This window comes from Scyliorhinus torazame, chromosome 3 (genome assembly GCF_047496885.1).
Source record: "Scyliorhinus torazame isolate Kashiwa2021f chromosome 3, sScyTor2.1, whole genome shotgun sequence".
Taxonomy (NCBI): domain Eukaryota; kingdom Metazoa; phylum Chordata; class Chondrichthyes; order Carcharhiniformes; family Scyliorhinidae; genus Scyliorhinus; species Scyliorhinus torazame.
The window spans coordinates 155,450,436-155,470,269 of NC_092709.1; the positions used below are offsets into that span (position 1 = coordinate 155,450,436).

The window sequence follows — 19,834 nt, forward strand, 5'->3', positions numbered from 1 at the left end:
TGGTTCCTCAGATTACTCAGCCTGGAGCAGAGAGTTCACTTATGAAGTGGGGTAATTGAAATAATTCTACATTAACAATTACTAGCTTTGAAATAGGCAAATGTACTTGTGACCATTAACAGCTTTAAAATAAGAGTTACTAGAGTTCTTTCTCAGCATGATGGTGTGGGAAAGTAATAATCACAAATTTAATGACCTTCACAGTATGGATAAGCAAAAGTGTGATAAGGAGCACAGATTTCAGCCTTCAGTTAGATAAAGGGGACAGCTGCAGCCTGTATAATTCTGCGTATTAGGATTTTATAATGTAAGGATGATAACTAAATGTAAATATGTTATGCAGCCTTTGTTCAAGAGAGTCACCCTGTTGGAAGGTATTGTCTTTCTCAAGCATGCCTGTGAATAAAAATCTGTTCCTGCAACTTGCCGACTTGAGTGTTGCAATATTTTACACTTGGTTTTGAACTTTAATAGCCAGGTGTGCCGTTTTAGAATAAACTCAATTCCAAAGGGCTATAGCTAACAGTTCGTCATTCAACAACTGATATGTTTAAGTCTTGTATCCTAAATACAAGGACAGAAAGTACCAGAAACTCCTCCTGAGTAACACAGCAACAGCACAAGTCACCATAAAAAGTCTGAGTTTATTTTTTACCAGACTCCCGACCAAAGCATGGAGATACACTAGTTCCCATCAATTACGGCTTCAACATTTAAACATGGCAAGTTTCAACAATATTCAATTGCTAGTCTCCAACAGAACCCTGGGGATGTGACTGTGTATTCATACCAGTTTCTTGGTATTGTCCTTGAGCAGCGCTCTGCAGCAGCCAGCTGATAAACACAGTCGTATTTTACAGTTTCCTCCAGGATGTTATAGCAGAGATACAAGCATGCACACAAAGTTGGGTGGGGAACATGAGAGACAATACCAGGATTTGGATCAAGGAAAAGGAGGGAGCATATCCAATGGCAAAAGTAATTCTGTCAATGACCCCCACCGCACCCCCCCCCCCCCCACCTCACTTCCTCCATGTCAGCAGCAGAAGCCTAAATCTGAATGATAATCTATGACTTCATTCCAATATGCACATTTTACACACAATGTTATGGTACTGTTGGTGATCTAGATTCATTACACTCTACTTGCACTTTGTAATGAAAGCCTGACGAAAGGAATAAAACAACAAGTGGTTTGTTGAATGTGAATATTGCTGATCAAAGTGGGAATCAAAAGGTTGTAATTTTAAGTTGTTGAGGTTTTACTTCTGATTTCTTGATGATTTCTATTAATTGTCTTTAAAATGATTGGTCAGATCTTTGGCAGCATGGTGGCACAGCGGTTATCACTGCTGCCTCGCAGCACCGAGGATCCGGGTTCAATCCCGACCCCAGGTCACTCACTGTCCGTGTGGAGTTTGCACATTCTCCCCTTGACTGCATGGGTTTCGCCCCCACAACCCAAAGATGTCCAGCCTAGATGGATTGGCCACGCTAAATTGCCCCTTAATTGAAATAAAATAATTGGGTACTCTAAATATATGAAAAAAAGATTGGTCATTTCCTAACATCACCAATTTGTATTTTTTTTGGTGAAATGCAGGATTTTATTCTACTGCTTTTGTGTGACAGAGGTAAAGTTATACTTGTGGCAAATGAATCCAGTACTGTAGTGAAACAATGTTAGGTTATAACAACAATGTGATAATGATATATTCTCACCACTATTGTGATTGCCAGAGGTATAATATTGTGTTCGGCAGTAAATAGCCAGACAGGTCATTAACTAACAATGAATTTCATATTGCTACTTTTCTATTTATTTATAACATATGTAAAGGAGATACAACCCCAATATTAATTGGGAGGTGAAAGTATGCGGTTGAAATGGAACATGGCTGAAGAATCCAACAAGGCTGTGTACCAGGAGGTTCTGCTGCTCTTTAAAAAAACATTTTTTTTATTCTCCACCTTTTTCACATTTTCTCCCAAATTTGCACCCACTAACAATAAACAATAAGCAGTAATGAATATAATGTAAATCCCCATATTACCAACAACAATCCCATCCTCCCACCAACCCCCAAAGAACTGCCCGCATGTTAACACCAACAAATAACAAAAAGGAATCAGGAATCACCCATAGTCACCATTAACACATACAGTCCCCCTCCCCCCAACCCCCCCCCCCCCCCCCCAATTAATGTTCGATGTTATCCAATTCTTGAAAGTGCATAATTTAAAAAAAATTAAAATACTCAATTATTTTGTTTTCCAATTAAGGGGCAATTTAGCGTGGCCAATCCACCTAACCTGCACACCTTTGGGTTGTGGGGGTGAAACCCCACGCTGGCATGGGGGGAATGTGCAAACTCCACACAGACAGTGACCCAGGGCCGGGATTCGAACCCGGGTCCTCAGCGCCACAGTCCCAGTGCTATCCACTGCGCCACATGCCGCCCCTTGAAAGTGCATAATGAAAAATGCCCATGAATTCTGGAACCTCTCCACCCTTAACCTTCTCAAGAGTCAAGAATTCCAACAGGTCCCCCCGCCACACCAGGACACAGGGTGGAGAGATTGCTCTCCATCCCAACAGGATCCACCTTTGGGCGATCAACGAGGCGAAGGCTACAACATCTGCCTCCACAGCCATTTCCAACCCCGGCTGGTTCGACCTCCCGAGGGCCCGGGTCCAGTTTGACGTGCACCACTTTAGAGATTACCCTAAAAACCTCCTTCCAGTAATCCTCCAGCTTTGGACAGGAACAAAACACATGAATGTGATTTGCGGGACCCCCCCGCAACGTTCACACACATCTTCTACCCCCTCAAATAGCCGGCTCATCCTCGCGCTTGTGAGGTGTACTCTATGTGCCACCTTCAGCTGTATCAGTTCCAACCTCGCGCACGAGGTGGAGGCGTTCACTGCACCTCATACCAGAGCACCTCCTCCATACCCTCTCCCAACTTTTCCTCCCACTTTGCCTTGATCCTTTCCAGTGGATCCTTCTCCTCTTCCAAAATAGCTCCGTAAACCGCTAACACCACCCACTTCTCCAGTCCCCCTGTCGTCAGCACCTCCTCCAGCAATGTGGTGGCCGGCTCCACCGGTAAGTTCTGTATCTCCTTCCTGGCAAAATCTCGAACCTGCATGTGTCTAAATATTTCCCCCTGCTCCAGCCCATACTTCGCTCCCAGCTCCAACAATCCTGCAAACCGACCCTCAAGAAACAAATCTTTTAGTGTCTTAATCCCCTTCTCCTCCCATTTCCGACCCACTTCCCTGGCTCAAACCTGTGGTTCCCCCGAATCGACATTTCATAGAATTCATAGAATTTACAGTGCAGAAGGAGGCCATTCGGCCCATCGCGTCTGCACCGGCTCTTGGAAAGAGCACCCTACCCAAGGTCAACACCTCCACCCTATCTCCATAACCCAGCAACCCCACCCAACTCTAAGGGCAATTTTGGACACTAAGGGCAATTTATCATGGTCAATCCACCTAACCTGCACATCTTTGGACTGTGGGAGGAAACCGGAGCACCCGGAGGAAACCCACGCACACACGGGGAGGATGTGCAGACTCCGCACAGACAGTGACCCAAGCCGGAATCGAACCTGGGACCCTGGAGCTATGAAGCAATTGTGCTATCCACAATGCTACCGTGCTGCCCCTTGACCCTGCCCCCAACCCGAAGTGTTTGCGAAACTGGCTCCAAATTCTCAATGAAGCTATTATTACCGGACTTCCTGAGTATTTTCCCGGGGCCATCGGGAGCGGCGCTGTTGCTAGCGCCTTCAATCCCGAGCCCCTACACAAACTCTCCTCCATTCTGACCCACTGAGAATCAACCCCTCTGACCCAGCTCCACATTCGCTGCCCAGTAATAATAATCAGGTTCGGAAGGCCCAAACCCCCTGCCTGCCTTCCCCTCTGTAGTAGCACCTTTCTAACTCTGGCCACCTTCCCTCCCCATATGAACGAGGTAATCATCCCTTCAATCTCTCTAAAAATTGCCGTTGGCAGGAAAATTGGCAGGCATTGGAAAATAAACAGAAATCGCGGCAACACGTTAGGTTCTGCTGCTCTTAATGGTAGAACTTCATTCCCATCATTTTATGGCTCTATCTTGCACCCAGTATAGAGAGAAATGGACACCCTGGCTGGTGGCTGGAAGGAATAACAGTGGTAGAAAGCTGTAACTAGAAACCCTTGAGGACAGTCTCCAGCAATCAGTGGTCGCGGGTCAGAAATCAAGTTTGAGAGTTGGCAGTTGGGGGCGAGGGCTGTGGTAAGGAGGGCTGGGGGAAGGCTAGAGCTCAACAGATGGGTGGTGGTACATTTTATAGGCCACCGTAGAAAAGGGAATGATAGAGTACACATTTGCAAGGAAAATATAGGGGAGTGCAAGGGCATAAAATAGCTATACTGGGAAACTTTAATTATCCAAATACAGACTGGGAATAGTAATGGAAAGACAGGTTAGTGATGAAAAAGGACAAGAAGAAAACCAGGATAAAAATAATCAATTCGAGCAGGGTCAACATTCACAGGGTCAGAACAGATTTGTCCCTTGTAAATTGGAATCAAAAATTGGCAGACAAAACTGTAATGGAACAATGAGCTGCCCTGGGCACAGTCACGGTACACTCTCCTGAGGCAGAAAGGTAGAGCAAAAAACTCCAGAGCTCCTTGGAGGATGAAAGAGATAGAGAGAAAGATGAAGCAAAAGAAAAGTGCCTGTGGCAGATGTCAGGTGGAAAATACAATTGAAAACTAGGCTGAATACTGACGATTCAGAGGGGAAGTGAAAAAAATATAAGAGAAGCAAGAAAAAATTTAGGAGACTGGGAGCTAACATAAAAGTGACTCCAAAAGTTTCCTGTAGGCATATAAATAGTAAAAGGATCGCAAAAGAATGAATGGGGCTAATTGGAGCTTTAATGGGAATTTACACATGGATACAGGGTACATGGCTGAGGTATTAAATGAGTACTTTGCAACTCTTAGAATAGAATCATAGAATCAATACAGTACAGAAGGAGGCCATCGGCCCACTGAGTCTGCACCGGCCCCTGAAAGGAACACCTGACTTAAGCCCACACCTCCACCCTATCCCTGTAACCCAGTAACCCCACCTAACCTTTTTGACACTAAGGGGCAATTTAGTATGGCCAATCCACCTAATGTGCATATCTTTGGACAGCGGGAGGAAACCCACGCAGACACAGGGAGAAAGTGCTTACTCCACACAGTCACCCGAGGCTGGAATTGAACCCGGGGCCTGGGAGCTGTGAGGCAGTAGTGCTAACCACTGTGCCGCCTATCTGTATGAAAGAAGATGTTACCTACGTTATACTGCAAGAGGAGGCAATTGAAAAATTGGCTGGGATAAAAGTTGAAAAGGAAGAGGTATTAGATAGCCTGGCTGTATGTAATGTTAATAAATCACCTGGACTGGACATGATGCATCCAAGAACACTGAAGAAAGTAAAGCAGGAAATTGTAGAGGCACTGGCCATAATCTTCCAATCCTCCTTAGATACAGGGGTGGTGCCAAAGGACTGGAGAATTGCAAATATTACACCCTTGTTAATGAAGGGGTGTAAGGATAAATTCAGTAACCACAAGCCAGTCAGTTAAATATCAGTGGTGGGAAAGCTTTTAAAACAATAATTTGGGACAAAATTAACAGTCAGTTGGACAAATGTGGGTTAATTAGGGAAAGCCAGCACATATTTGTGAAGGGAAAATCATGCTGAGCTAATTTGCTTGTGTTTTCTGATGAGGTAATAGTGAAGGTTGAGGAGGGTATTGCAGTTGATGTGGTGTATCTGGACAGATTTTCAGGGACAAGAATGTGTACAGTTAACATTTTGAACAGGTGCCGTATTGGTATAGTCACAGTGCTGTTTTCTGGGGAGTTCTATGATTTTAATAATGCAAGAATTTAGAAATAACAATATAAATCCAAGTCAGGATAATATGTGACTTGGAGGGAACCTTGAAGTTAATGGTGTTCCACAATATTCGCTACTCATGCCTTTCTTGGTGGTGGAGGTGCAAACGTACTAAAGTGTATCCTGCAGGTAGGAGGCTGCCATCATGGTATACTGATGGTGGAGGAGATGGATGTTATGCTAGTTGATGGAGTGCCAATTAAGCAGGCTGATTTATCCTAAATGGTGTTGAGCATCTTGAGTACTGTTGTAGCTAGGCACATTTGTTAAGGAATAACTAATTCCTTCTTCCTATTATTTTTCACAATAACACACTTGAGTAAGCAGGAGTATACAGAAATATTTGTGGAGTATGTAGAACAGCTTTTACTTGTATATAAGCAAAGGAAATCAATCTAACTGTATACTGAGATTAGCTTTCTGGTTTCCGTATCTTTCAAAGCCTCCAAATAATAATTGAAAAACATACTTCTCTATACACCTTAGGCTGCCTACGTCAAAATGAAATGTCAATTTTAAGACCTCATGATATAATCGGTTCCTGAAGACTTTGAATAGCCTATGTATATAAACAGTCATTGTTGCTTATTTCAAAGATACTTCTCTCGAACAACATTTCCTGATTTACCTGTTCTCAACTCCTTTAAGGCGGATGTTTTTAAACTGCTTACCTTTCTAAACATCCTCCCTATAGATTTATTATACTAGAAATTAAATTATACTTTAAACACTTATGGTTGATGTTGTCCCAGTTACTTATTTCCTTGCTGAAGCATTTCCCATAGATAATACAGTCATAGGCTTGCACTTGTGTATCGCACATGTCACTTACCAGACAAAGCCTGGCACTTGCTGATTTAGGGAATAGGCTGTTACATTATTTGAGGAAATATGAATGGTGTTCAACACTGTGCAATCATCAGTGGACATTGCCACTCTGACCTTATGATTAAGGTAAGATCAATGAAGCAAATTAAGATAGTTGAGCCAAGGCCTCTTACCTGAAGAACCACAGTAGCCATGCCCTGAAGTTGAGATGATTGGCCTCCAACAATGCCAACCAACTTCATTCCTGCCAGGGATTGCTACAACCAATGAAGGTTTCTGCTAGCCCCACTAAATTCATTTTGACTGAAGGTGTCACTATTGATCAAATGGGGTCTTATTTCAAGATCACTCATTCTCTCGTTACTTCTGCAACTCTGTTTGTTTGCCCCTGTTGAACTGAATGAGGTTTGGACCCAAAGGGTCCAAGGGGAACACAAATTGAGCATTGATCAGTAATGGCCAATTAATAGCACTGTTGACTACTCCTTCCATCACTTTGTTGATCATTCTAAGTAAGCTGATTGAGTAATAATTGAGCAGATTGGATTTGACGTGCTGTATTCTAGGGCGGCACAGTAGCATAGTGGTTATCACAGTTGCTTCACAGCAGGGGGGAACTGTTGATATAGTGTAAGTTTTATAGGAAGACAACACCCATCTTGTTTTGTTTAATAATTCTTGTTTATTTTTATTTTTATTATTATTTGTACTTTTATCTTTGTTATGTAAAAACATTGGTTGGAAAAGTTTTAATAAAACATTTATTTTTAAAAAAATGTAAGCCAACTTGTGACAATAGAGATTATTATTATTATGTGGACGGGACATTACCTGGGTGATTTTTCACATTATTGGTGGATGGCACGGTAGCACAAGTGGATAGCACTGTGGCTTCACAGCGCCAGGGTCCCAGGTTCAATTCGCCGCTGGGTCACTGTCTGTGCGGAGTCTGCACATTCTCCCCGTGTCTGCATGGGTTTCCTCCGGGTGCTCCGGTTTCCTCCCACAGTCCAAAGACGTGCAGGTTCAGTGGATTGGCAATGATAAATTGCCCTTAGTGACCAAAAAGATTAGGAGGGGTTATTGGGTTACGGGGATAGGGTGGAAGTGAGGGCTTAAGTGGGTCGGTGCAGACTCGATGGGCCAAATGGCCTCTTTCTGCACTGTATGTTCCATGTTCTATGTTAGTGTTATTCTGGAACAGTTTTGGTAAGGGCACATTAGACTCAAGATATTGTTGGGGCCCCGAGTCTTTGCTGTATCTAATATGCTCAGCCATTTCTTAATATTGTATGGAATTAATATAATTGCATAAAAATTGGTATTTATGATGACAGGGAATCAGAAGGATGCTGAGAAGCATTATTCTCTTTGCATGTCTGGCTGAAGATCGTTACAAATGTTTTAGCCTTGTCTTTGACAGTCACGTGCTGTGTTGCCATAATTGAGGATGGGAATGTTCATGGATCCACTTCCTACCATTAATTGCTTAATTGCCTACCAATATTCATAACGGGATGTACTGGTTGCAGATCTTTGACCTGTCCCAGCAATGCTTAGTTAAGGATATTATTTTAATTAAAATAATCTAAATGCAGCTCCACAGAAAAGGTGAGTGAACATCCCAGTGTTATAGACGTCATGAGTTAAACTTGGGGAATAAGTGAATTCTATTTGTTTACCTTACCATTTTTCTCCAAACATAAGTTTCAGTTTTTAAAAAAGTTGTCTTTCAGTACTTCTTCAAGGTCATTCTTCATATGTTAGTCTAGATACTGTGTATTTTGAGAGGATTTTCAATAAAGGAAGGCATCACATCGAGTCCAGTCTCATCCAATATCTGCATTTAGGCCATTTCAGGAGCAGTCAGAGAAATTAATTTGGAAGTTGAGAAAAAACATAATGGTCATGAAGCACATCCAGGAACACAGTCAATGGACTGAATGGCCTTTTCACCTCCCTACATCTTATGTTCGAATAGTTGTGGTGGTGAAGACCTGGGAACATAGGTGCTGCTTTAAATCAAAATGAAATCCTGTCTTAACATCCTGATTGTATCAGGTGTGGAATGGATTTTAAGCTTTTGTTATTTTTACAGAATACAAAATAGTTAGTTTAAACATAGCGAGGTATTCATGCAATTAACAGTCATTGACTAAACAACATTCTAAATATTTAAGTGACTAAACAAGAAAGAACATGTCTGTATTCAAATATTAATGATGTCAAATGGTACAACTATACATGGCTGATTCTTCCTCTATAGCTCATTATGAGGGTTGTATGAAGCTGCTGCTGGACCATGTATTCTACTGTGCACTTCGATTCAGGTCATACATCATATCCTGACCAAGAGACAGGCACACAACCTGCTCTCAATGGCACTTTGAAGCTAGCTGTTAGGGCATATATGATTGCAACCTCACTCTCCAGAATGAACTGATCTAATAATGGATAAAATAGACATTTAGAAATGACAGGAAATTAGGATAGGGGAAGGAAAGGATCAGAAGCCAAAGGAAATTAGATTAAGATGTAAGGAAAGATTGAAGACAGATGGTGCTCTTCCCAGAATAGGCAAGACACCAAAGCTGAAACGCAACTTGAACCTGTGCAAGTTGTCAAGTGGAATCTATCAGCACTGATGCAGGAGCAGTGGGTGTGCTTTTCAATGGTAATGCTGCAGATTACAACTTTGTTGTAATGGTAGAATGTGGAGAAGTTTTAGAAACCAAACTTTTCAAAATACAATTACTGTCCCTACGTTATACATATATATTAACCAAACCTGGCATATTCTCAGTGTTAAAATTATTATGGTTGGAAGAAAGGTGTCAATTTTAGAGCACAGAATGTTTGTCACAGGGAGTACCTGCTAAAGAAACCTTTGCATCTTTTAAGAGAAGATTGATTAACCATTTGAAGGAAATGTAGATTTTAAAACAAAAATATTTCTTGATTCTCCTCCTTTTTCGCATTTTCTCCCAAATGACACCCACCAACAGTAAACAATAATCAGTAACAAATATGTCAATCCCCATATCGATAACAATGATCCCATCCATCCACCAAACCCAAAACAGTCGCCCACATGTTCACATAAACAACTGACATAAAGGAATCAGGAATCACCCATGGCCACCATTAACACCCACCGCCCCCCTCCCCCCAACCCCCAACTAATGTTCGATGTTATCCAGTTCTTGAAAGTGCATAATGAATAATGCCCATTAATTGTAGAACCCTTCCATCCTTCCCCTCAGTTCAAACTTAACCTTCTCAAGAGTCCAGAATTCCAACAGATCCCCCCGCCACGCCAGGGCACAGGGTGGAGAAGCCCTTCAACCCATCAGGATTCGCCTTCGGGCGATCAATGAGGCGAAGACTACAACATCTGCCTCCGCACCCGTTTCCAACCCTGGTTGGTCCGACACCCGAATATGGCCTCCCAGGGGCCCGGGTCCACTTTCACATGCACCATTTCAGAAATTATCCTAAAAACCTCCTTCCAGTAATCCTCTAGCTTTGGACAGGACCAAAACATATGAACGTGATTAGCGGGACCCCCCCCCCCCACCCCCGCAACGTTCACACACATCTTCTACTTCAAAGAATCGGCTCATCCTCGCGAGGTGTGCTCTGTATACCACCTTCAGCTGTATCAGCCCTAACCTCGCGCACGAGGTGGAGGCATTCACTCTCCGGAGCACCTCACACCAGAACTCCCCCTTCATATCCTCTCCCAATCTTCCTCCCACTTTGCTTTGGTCCCTTCCAGCGGTGCCTTCTCCTCCTCCAAAAAAGCTCCGTAGACCGCTGACACTACCCCCTTCTCCAGTCCCCCTGTCGTCAGCACCTCCTCCAGCAATGTGGAGGCTGGCTCCTCCGGGAAGTTCTGTATCTCCTTTCTGGAAAAATCTCGAACCTGCATGCATCTAAACATTTCCCCCTGCTCCAGCCCATACTTCGCTTCCAGCTCCTTCAATCCTGCAAACTGCCCCCCAAGAAACAAATCTTTCAGTGTCTTAATCCCCTTCTCCTCCCATTTCTGAAAATTTCCATCCCACCTCCCTGGCTCAAATCTGTGGTTCCCCCGAATCGGCATTTCCCTTGACCCTGCCCCAACCCGAAGTGTTGGCGAAACTGCCTCCAAATTCTCAATTAAGCTATTATTACCGGACTCCCGGAGTACTTCCCCAGGGCTATCGGGAGCGGCGCTGTTGCTAGTGCTTTCAATCCCGACCCCCTGCACAAACTCTCCTCCATTCTGACCCACTGGGAATCTGACCCTCTTACCCAGCTCCGAACCTTCTCCACATCTTCACACTTTCTCCCCGAACAGGCGCAGGAATGTGGCGACTAGGGGCTTTTCACAGTAACTTCATTTGAAGCCTACTTGTGACAATAAGCAGTTTACATTCATTTCATATTCGCCGCCCAGTAGTAATACATCAGGTTCGGAAGGCCCAAACCCCCTGCCTGCCTTCCCGTCTGTAGTAGCACCTTTCTAACTCTGGCCACCTTTCCTCCCCATATGAACAACATAATTCTTCCCTCAGTCTTTCTGAAAAAAGCCTTTGGCAGGAAAATCGGCAGGCATTGATAAATAAACAGAAACCGTGGGAACATGTTCATTTTAACCGCCTGTACCCGACCCGCCAGTGACAGAGTGAGACCATCCCACCTTGCCAGGTCAGCTTTCATTCTCCCCACCAAACTAGAAATGTTGTACCTGCGGAGCCCCCCCAACTCCCGGGCAAGGAAATGTAGATTTAAGGCTACAATTTAATTCCCCTTAGGGACATCTTCCAATCCTCTGCCTGAAGTACTCGCAGACACACAGGTAGAGCACCCTGTTTTGATGATCTTGGTTACTTTACAATCCTATATTTCAGCAGGAATGGGATAGTAGTAGGACTAGAATTGTTAAAATAAATTCCACCATCTTTGTATCAGGTTGCAAACTACTGGCCTACCTATCTGTCAAAAATGGCTGAGTGTTTTTTTAATGTGTGCTAATTGGTGTCACATTATGTAGATAGAACTGTGATACTGTTTTTATCTGTCAATGTACTGCTAGGTAACTGTCCACTGAAACTACAGTCACTAAAAGTGTTGGTGTAAGACAACAAAGAACAAAGAAAAGTACAGCACAGGAACAGGCTCTTTGGCCCTCCAAGCCTGCGCCGACCATGCTGCCCGTCTAAACTAAAATCTTCTACACTTCCAGGGTCCGTATCCCTCTATTCCCATCCTATTCATGTATTTGTCAAGATGCCCTTAAACACCACTATCGCTCCTGTTTCCACCACCTCCTCTGGCAGCAAGTTCCAGGCACCCACTACCCTCTGTGTAAAAAACTTGCCTCGTACATCTCCTCTAAATCTTGCCCCTCGCACCTTAAACCTATGCCACCCAGTAATTGACCCTTCTACCCTGGTAAAAAGTCTCTGACTATCCACTCTGTCTATGCCCCTCATAATTTTGTAGACCTCTATCAGGTCACCCCTCAACCTTCTTCGTTCCAGTGAGAACAAACCAAGTTTATTCAACCTCTCCTCATAGCTAATGCCTTCCATACCAGGCAACATCCTGGTAAATCTCTTCTGCGCCCTCTCTAAAGCCTCCACATCCTTCTGGTAGTGTGGTGACCAGAATTGAACACTATAGTGTGGCCTAACTAAGGTACTATACAGTTGCAACATGACTTGCCAAGATATTTTGGGAAAAGGATAAGCAACGGATGTGTCTATGCCTCCATAAAACCTCCAACCCTTTTCTTACTTTCCTCTACTCCTCTCCCCAGTAACTTGGTCCTTACCCTTTAAGGATCCTCAGCCAGTTTGGCTCCATCAGAGGACTGTTGGATGTCCCACTCTACTCTGATCAGCAAATTGCCAATCAGTGCAGAAAATGTGTGTGCATGCCTATTAAATGTGAAAAAAAATTTGAAAGTCGACATAGAGGACCATAGGATGCTCTCTCATAGAATCCCTGCAGTGTAGAACAAGGACATTCAGATCTACACCGACCCTGTGAAAGAGCACTTTACCTAGTCCATTCCCCATCCTATCCGTGTATCCCCACGCACTGATCATGAACAATCTACCTAACCTGCACATCTTTTGACTGTGGAAGCACCTGGAGGAAACCGATGCAGACACTAGGAGAACATGCAAATTCCACAGTCATTCAAGACCAGAATGGAACCCAGGTCCCTGGCACTGTGAAGCAGTAGTGCTAACCATTGTTGCACCCTTTGAGAGAGAGAGCTGACTGGTGATGATTTAACACGAGGGTTACTGCACCTCAGGCGAGGGGCAAGGTTGAGAAGGCAGGTACGGGAATTGAACCAGCGGTGTTGGTGTCGCTCCGCAGCACAAGCTCGCCATCCAGCCAACTGAGCTAACTGACCTCCCCGGACTGGCCACCTGTTAAATGTAAATGTGCTTGGTCTTTCATTGGCAGTATTGACCGAGAATCTGGTCACTCTACTCCCTGTCATTTGACTCAGGATAAGCTACAAATCAAAGTTATGCCTCATGAGGGCACCAGCATTCCAGATCAAAAAACCCACATGGTAAATATTTTTAAAAATATATGAGAATTGACTTTGAACGTGGCTTACATGCATCCAATTCATTATTTTTACAGTGGAATTTATCAAGATAATCACCCGTTTCCTAGGTTTACTGGCATTATGCCGGTTACTTTCCTGCAAAAGGAATGGTAGGATTCATCTGTGCAACTGAACTCAGATAACAATTTTAAGAGTACAATAGTGACGAACCGGACGTCCACCCTCTATTAACTATTGTGTTTTTAAAAGCAAAATAAAACACATCCCTGGCGCTATTTTTCTGTATTGCAGGAAGTCGGTTTCTCACAGTGATAATGTAGTGTTTGTTTGGAATTAACACTTTAAATACAGAGATTATTTTACAACTTCCAATACACAGGGAACATGCTTTTTATCCAGTTTACTTGTGTGAAATCTCAATTTTGAATGTTAATTAGCAAGTAGAATGCCTGCTACTAATTTTTTTCTTGCACTGTTTTCTGACTAATATTTTCAGTGCAACATGAAATCTTATAATCCTCAAACGAGTGATGGGAATTTAAGGAAATATGGAACTAGCAAAAGCTATTTAATCCATTTAATCCAGTCATTCCTAACATATTGTTTTTACACCGTGTTGAGTCCTGCCTAATTTATTTACCTAAATTCCTGAGGCAGGTCAATATAGCCACAGGTAAAATTTCTGCACTAAAGAATCAACAAACCTCAAGATTAGAATACCTTACTCCCAAAGAGCTAGTGGAATACTTTACTATTGGGTGGCACGGTGGTTAGCATTACTGCCTCACAGCGTCAAGGACCCAGGTTACATTCTGGCCTTGGGTGATTGTGTGGAGTTTGTACTTTGTCCAGGTGTCTGTGTGGGTTTCCTCTGGGTGCACCGTTTCCTCCCACAGTCCAAAGAAGTGCAGGTTAGGCAGGGGAATGGGGTTACGTGGATAGGAAGGAGGAGTGGCCGAGATCGGGTGCTCTATCAGAGATCTGTGCAGGCTCGATAGGCCGAATGGCTTCCTTCTGCACTGTAAGACTTCCATTCTATGAAGCATTACTGTATTGATAGCTCTTAAACAGGAAGCTAGATGAATGTTCTAATTCCCCAAAGCCATCCATCGCATCACATTTGCACCACACATGTGCTTGGCAACAAGAGAGGATCCCTTCCTTTACTAGCAAAGCTACACCAACTCCTTTTTCTTTCTGCCTATTCTTCCGAAATGCTGAGTACCTTTGGATATTCAACTCCCAGACCTTGTCTGCTTGTAACTATGCCTTAGTAATTGGCATCAAATCATACCCTGTTGTTTCAATTTGCGATATTAATTCTTTCATTCCGAACGCTTCGTACGTTCATAGACAAAGCCTTTAAGTTTGTTCTATTATCAAATTTCCCTAATCTTGTCCAATTCCTTGGTGCAATACGGCATTCACACGTTCTGTCTTTTCCTTTTACTTTCTGGTAACAAGCCACCTCATCACTAACCTGCACTCCTTCCTTCTTGTTTGACTTGGATTTTCTAATTTCTGTGCAACTGAACCTTCATCGCACTATTTAGTTTAAAGCCTTATTTACACCCCTATTATTGCAATTCTGCAGGACTCTGGCCCCAGCATGATTCAGCTGAAGAAAGTCCTATCGGAACATGCCAATGTCCCATGAATTCAAACCCATTCCTCCCACACCAATCTTTGAGCCATGCAGTTACTTCTTCAATCTTATTGACCCTGTGCCAATTAGCATGTGGCACAGGTAACAATCTGGAGATTATCTTTTTGGCACTGCCTTTTAACTTCGCCCCTAACTGCTCATGTTCTCGAGCAGAACATCTAGCCTTATTCTACCTATGCCGTTGGTATCTATGTGGACCACGACAACTGGATCTTTACCCTCTCACTCCAAGTTCCTCTGCAGCCCAGATGAGATATCCTGAATCCTGGCACCAGGTAGGCAACACAACCTTTAGGACTCTCAATCCTGGTTGCAGAGAACAGTGTCTATGCCTCTAACTATATTATCCCCGATTACGACATTTCTCTTCCCTCTCCCCCCACTTGAATGGCTCCCTATAGAAGGTACCGTGCTCCTTTTGCACATCCTCTCTACAGTCCCCTCCCTCATTCACACAGGGAACAAGAATCTCAAGTCTGCTGGACGAGGACAAGGGTTGAGGCTCCTGCAACCCTATCTCTTGGATCCCTCTACCTGCCTCACTCATAGTCATACCTTTCTGTCCCTGACCACTGGCCAAATTTATGGTAGTTAATCTAAGGGGTGTGACTGCTTTCTGAAACATAGGAATGAGGAGAAGTAGGCAATTCAGCCCTTCGAGCCCACTCAGACATTCAATCAGATTATGGCTGATCTCAAATCCACCTCACTGCCTGTTCCCCATTTCCCTTTAACCTGTTTGTTTAATCAGAAATATATCTATCTCCTTCTTGAAACCATTTACTTATTTAGACTCCACTGCAATATGTGGCAGCGAGTTTCACAAATCCACCACCCTCTGTGAGAAGCGGTTCCTCCTCACCTCAATTTTAAATCTACTGCCTCTCAACCTATATCTCTGACCTCTCGTTCTAGATTTCCCCACAAGAGTTAACATTTGGTTTACATTTACTTTACTAATTCCTCACAGTATTTTATATACGTCGATCAGACCCCCTCTCATTCTTCTAAACTTCAGCGTGAATAAGCCCAAGCACAGCATCCAGGTAACTCTTCCTCTCCCTGATGTGTCGCAATGTCCAAAGAACATAAGAACTACGAGCAGGAGTAGGCCATCTGGCCCCTCGAGCCTGCTCCGCCATTCAATGAGATCATGGCTGATCTTTTGTGGACTCAGCTCCACTTTCCTGCCCGAACACCATAACCCTTAATCCCTTTATTCTGCAAAAAACTATCTATCTTTATCTTAAAAACATTTAATGAAGGAGCCGCTACTGCTTCACTGGGCAAGGAATTCCATCTATTCACAACCTTTTGGGTGAAGAAGTTCCTCCTAAACTCAGTCCTAAATCTACTTCCCCTTATTTTGAGGCTATGTCCCCTAGTTCTGCTTTCACGTGCCAGTGGAAACAACCTGCCCGCATCTATCCTATCTATTCCCTTCATAATCTTATATGTTTCTATAAGATCCCCCCTCATCCTTCTAAATTCCAACGAGTACAGTCCCAGTCTACTCAACCTCTCCTCGTAATCCAACCCCCTCAGCTCTGGGATTAACCTAGTGAATCTCCTCTGCACACCCTCCAGTGCCAGTACGCCCTTTCTCAAGTAAGGAAAGCCTGGACTCCAGCTCATCAACTCTGAGCTGAAGTTCCTCGAGCAACCAACGCTTGCTCCAGATGTGTTTACTAGGAACCACAATGTGTTCACCAGCTCCCACGTCAAGCAGGTACAACACACCGCCTGGCACTGCATCTCAATTTTATTTAATTAGTTTTTACTTTAAAAAAAATTTCCAACTGGTTTTTAGTTGTTGTAACCTGTAAAATACTTATCCTTTTTACCTTTAATCTGACAGCAATTTAGAATAGGTAATGCAACTTTGGAGTTATTTACCAACCAATCCTGTGACATTACTCCTGGATTGTTTTTGATGTGGAGATGCCGGCGTTGGACTGGGGTGAGCACAGTACGAAGTCTTACAACACCAGGTTAAAGTCCAACAGGTTTGTTTCGATGTCACTAGCTTTCGGAGCGCTGCTCCTTCCTCAGGTGAATGAAGAGGTCTGTTCCAGAAACACATATATAGACAAATTCAAAGATGCCAGACAATGTTTGGAATGCGAGCATTAGCAGGTGATTAAATCTTTACAGATCCAGAGATGGGGTAACCCCAGGTTAAAGAGGTGTGAATTGTCTCAAGCCAGGACAGTTGTTGGATTTCGCAGGCCAGATGGTGGGGGATAAATGTAATGTGACATGAATCCCAGGTCCCGGTTGAGGCCGCACTCATGTGTGCGGAACTTGGCTATAAGTTTCTGCTCGGCAATTCTGCGTTGTCGCGGGTCCTGAAGGCCGCCTTGGAGAACGCTTACCCGGAGATCAGAGGCTGAATGCCCTTGACTGCTGAAGTGTTCCCCGACTGGAAGGGAACATTCCTGCCTGGTGATTGTTGCGCGATGTCCGTTCATTCGTTGTCGCAGCGTCTGCATGGTCTCGCCTGCTTGTTTTTCAAACTCAACCCACTGCCCGAGTAGAGGTGTCCCTCCCGCGTCCGGGTGTCTCCATTCCTCCCTCTTTTATCTAACACCCTACTTCACCAAACTCCGGCGACGTTCTGATCCAACAGGACACCACATAAATACTGTGGCAACAAAAGTAGGTCAATGGGTAGGAATCCTCTGGTGAGTAACTCACCTCCTGACTCGCCAAAGCCTGTCCACCATCTACAAGGCACAAGTCATAGGAACAGGAGTAGGCCATTCAGCCCCATGAGCCTGTCCCGCCATTTAAAGAGATCATGGGTATGCGTATACGAGAGGCCTTGACATTCCATCTTTCCAGCGGTGTGATAGTACCGCCCCAACCCCTTAAGGGGAAGCATCACATGTCAAAAAGAGTTCCTTTTGAGAGTCAAAATGAACCAATAAGTGGGATGACAGCAGTTATTGTTCAACTTTATTGAAAGTCGCCACCTGTGATGTCTCCCAAGACCGTCTTTGGTACATCCATATTAGGGTATGCACGGGAGTCAGTAAGGAAGCCAAATTCAGGATAGGTTTCCCGTAATAATTTACTAATCCCAGGAAGGATTTTAACTCTGTGGTGTTTCTTGGGGTTGGTACTTGATTGATGGCCTTTACATTGACCTCTACCAGATATAAACCTTTTTTATACACCGGATACATAGTTCAAATAGGTTGCTTCATTTGCTTGAAAAGCACATTTTCCCCTCGTCAGGTGTACCCCAGCTCTCGAGATACGTTGGAAAATGGCACATGCTGATGAGACCCCGAAGTTCAAGTTAATGTACTCATGTCGGTCATTGTGCGTGTTGATCGTAGCATATTTCTGGGAAGGCTTGTCTAATTCAAGTTGAAGATCAGCATGGCTCATATCCAACTTACTGAACATCTGACCACCTGCTAATCTAGCATCCAGGTTGGGGCGGTACTATCACACCGCTGGAAAGATGGACTGGCAAGGCCTCTCGTATACGCATACCCTTTTGGATGCTGAGCAGTCGTCATCTCAAATTGAGAAAGAGGGCTTGGTAATTGTATTTGGTGTAAAAAGCTTTACTGATATGTCTATAGTACGCATTTCATAATAGAAACCGATCACAAGCCCTTATTGGGACTTTTTAAAGTGGATAAGGTAATTCCCTCTATTGCCTCTGCCCGGATACAGCGTTGGGCCCAGTTACTTGCAGATTATGAATATCTTTTAGATCACAGCCCTAGAACCTGAATAGCTAACGCCGATTCGTTGAGTTGCCTCCCGCTGCCCAGCAAGCCCGGCTCCATTACCTTGGATGTTGCGATGACTGGAAATTTTTTCAGAGACTTTGCTACTGTCCACAAGGCAATTTAGGCCTGGATGCAAAAAGATCCAACCCTGTTTAAACTAATGTACATGATCCTTAATGGTGGATTCCGAGGACAACCCTCAGAAGAAATAAAATCCTATCTGAATCAGAAAGACGATCTCAGTGTGGAGGACCATAAGACATAGGAGCAGAATTAGGTCACTCGGTCCATCGAGTTTGCTCCGCCATTCAATCATGGCTGATATTTTCTCATCCCCATTCTCCTGCCTTCTCCCCATAACCCCTGATCTCCTTGTTAATCAAGAACCTATCCATCTCTGTCTTAAAGACACACAGTGATTTGGCCTGAACAGCCTTCTGCAGCAAAGAGTTCCACAGATTCACCACCCTCTGATTGAAGAAATTCCACCTCATCTCTGTTTTAAAGGATCGTCCCTTTAGTCTGAGATGGTGTCCTCTGGTTCTAGTTTTTCCTACAAGTGGAAACATCCTCTCCGCATCCACTCTATCCAGGCCTCGCAGTATCCTGTAAGTTTCAATAAGATTCTCTCTCATCCTTCTAAGCCCCAACGAGTACAGACCCAGAGTCCTCAAACGTTCCTCATGCGACAAGTTCTTCATTCCAGGAATCATTCTTGTGAACCTCCTCTGGAATTGCCCAGTGGAACTGTTAATGGGTGGCTTTGTATGAGACTAAGCTTACCGCTCCCATACCTGGCGGGGAGGGTGGAGTCCCAACTAGAGAACCGGAAAAGAAATTACAACTCTGCAAGAACAGAAAGAACATTCTAAGCAGGGGATCAGATTTAGGAGAGGAACTTCGGAGATGGTCCCAGCTGGATCCCTGGGATCATAACAGAGAAAACGGGGCCAGTGACATATAAAGTGAAGATCCAGGGTAAGGTGTAAAGAAACACCTGGACCACGTCATGAGCAGGTAGTCTGCTCCAGAGCAAACCTACTTACC

The 19,834-nt window shown here is 44.0% G+C and overlaps 1 protein-coding gene across 12 annotated transcripts in view; it reads right to left on the reverse strand.

Annotated features, from left to right (window-relative positions):
* Positions 1–19,834, reverse strand: part of LOC140408768 (LIM domain-binding protein 2) — a 728,711-nt gene that overhangs the window by 45,787 nt on the left and 663,090 nt on the right. The window lies entirely within an intron of this gene.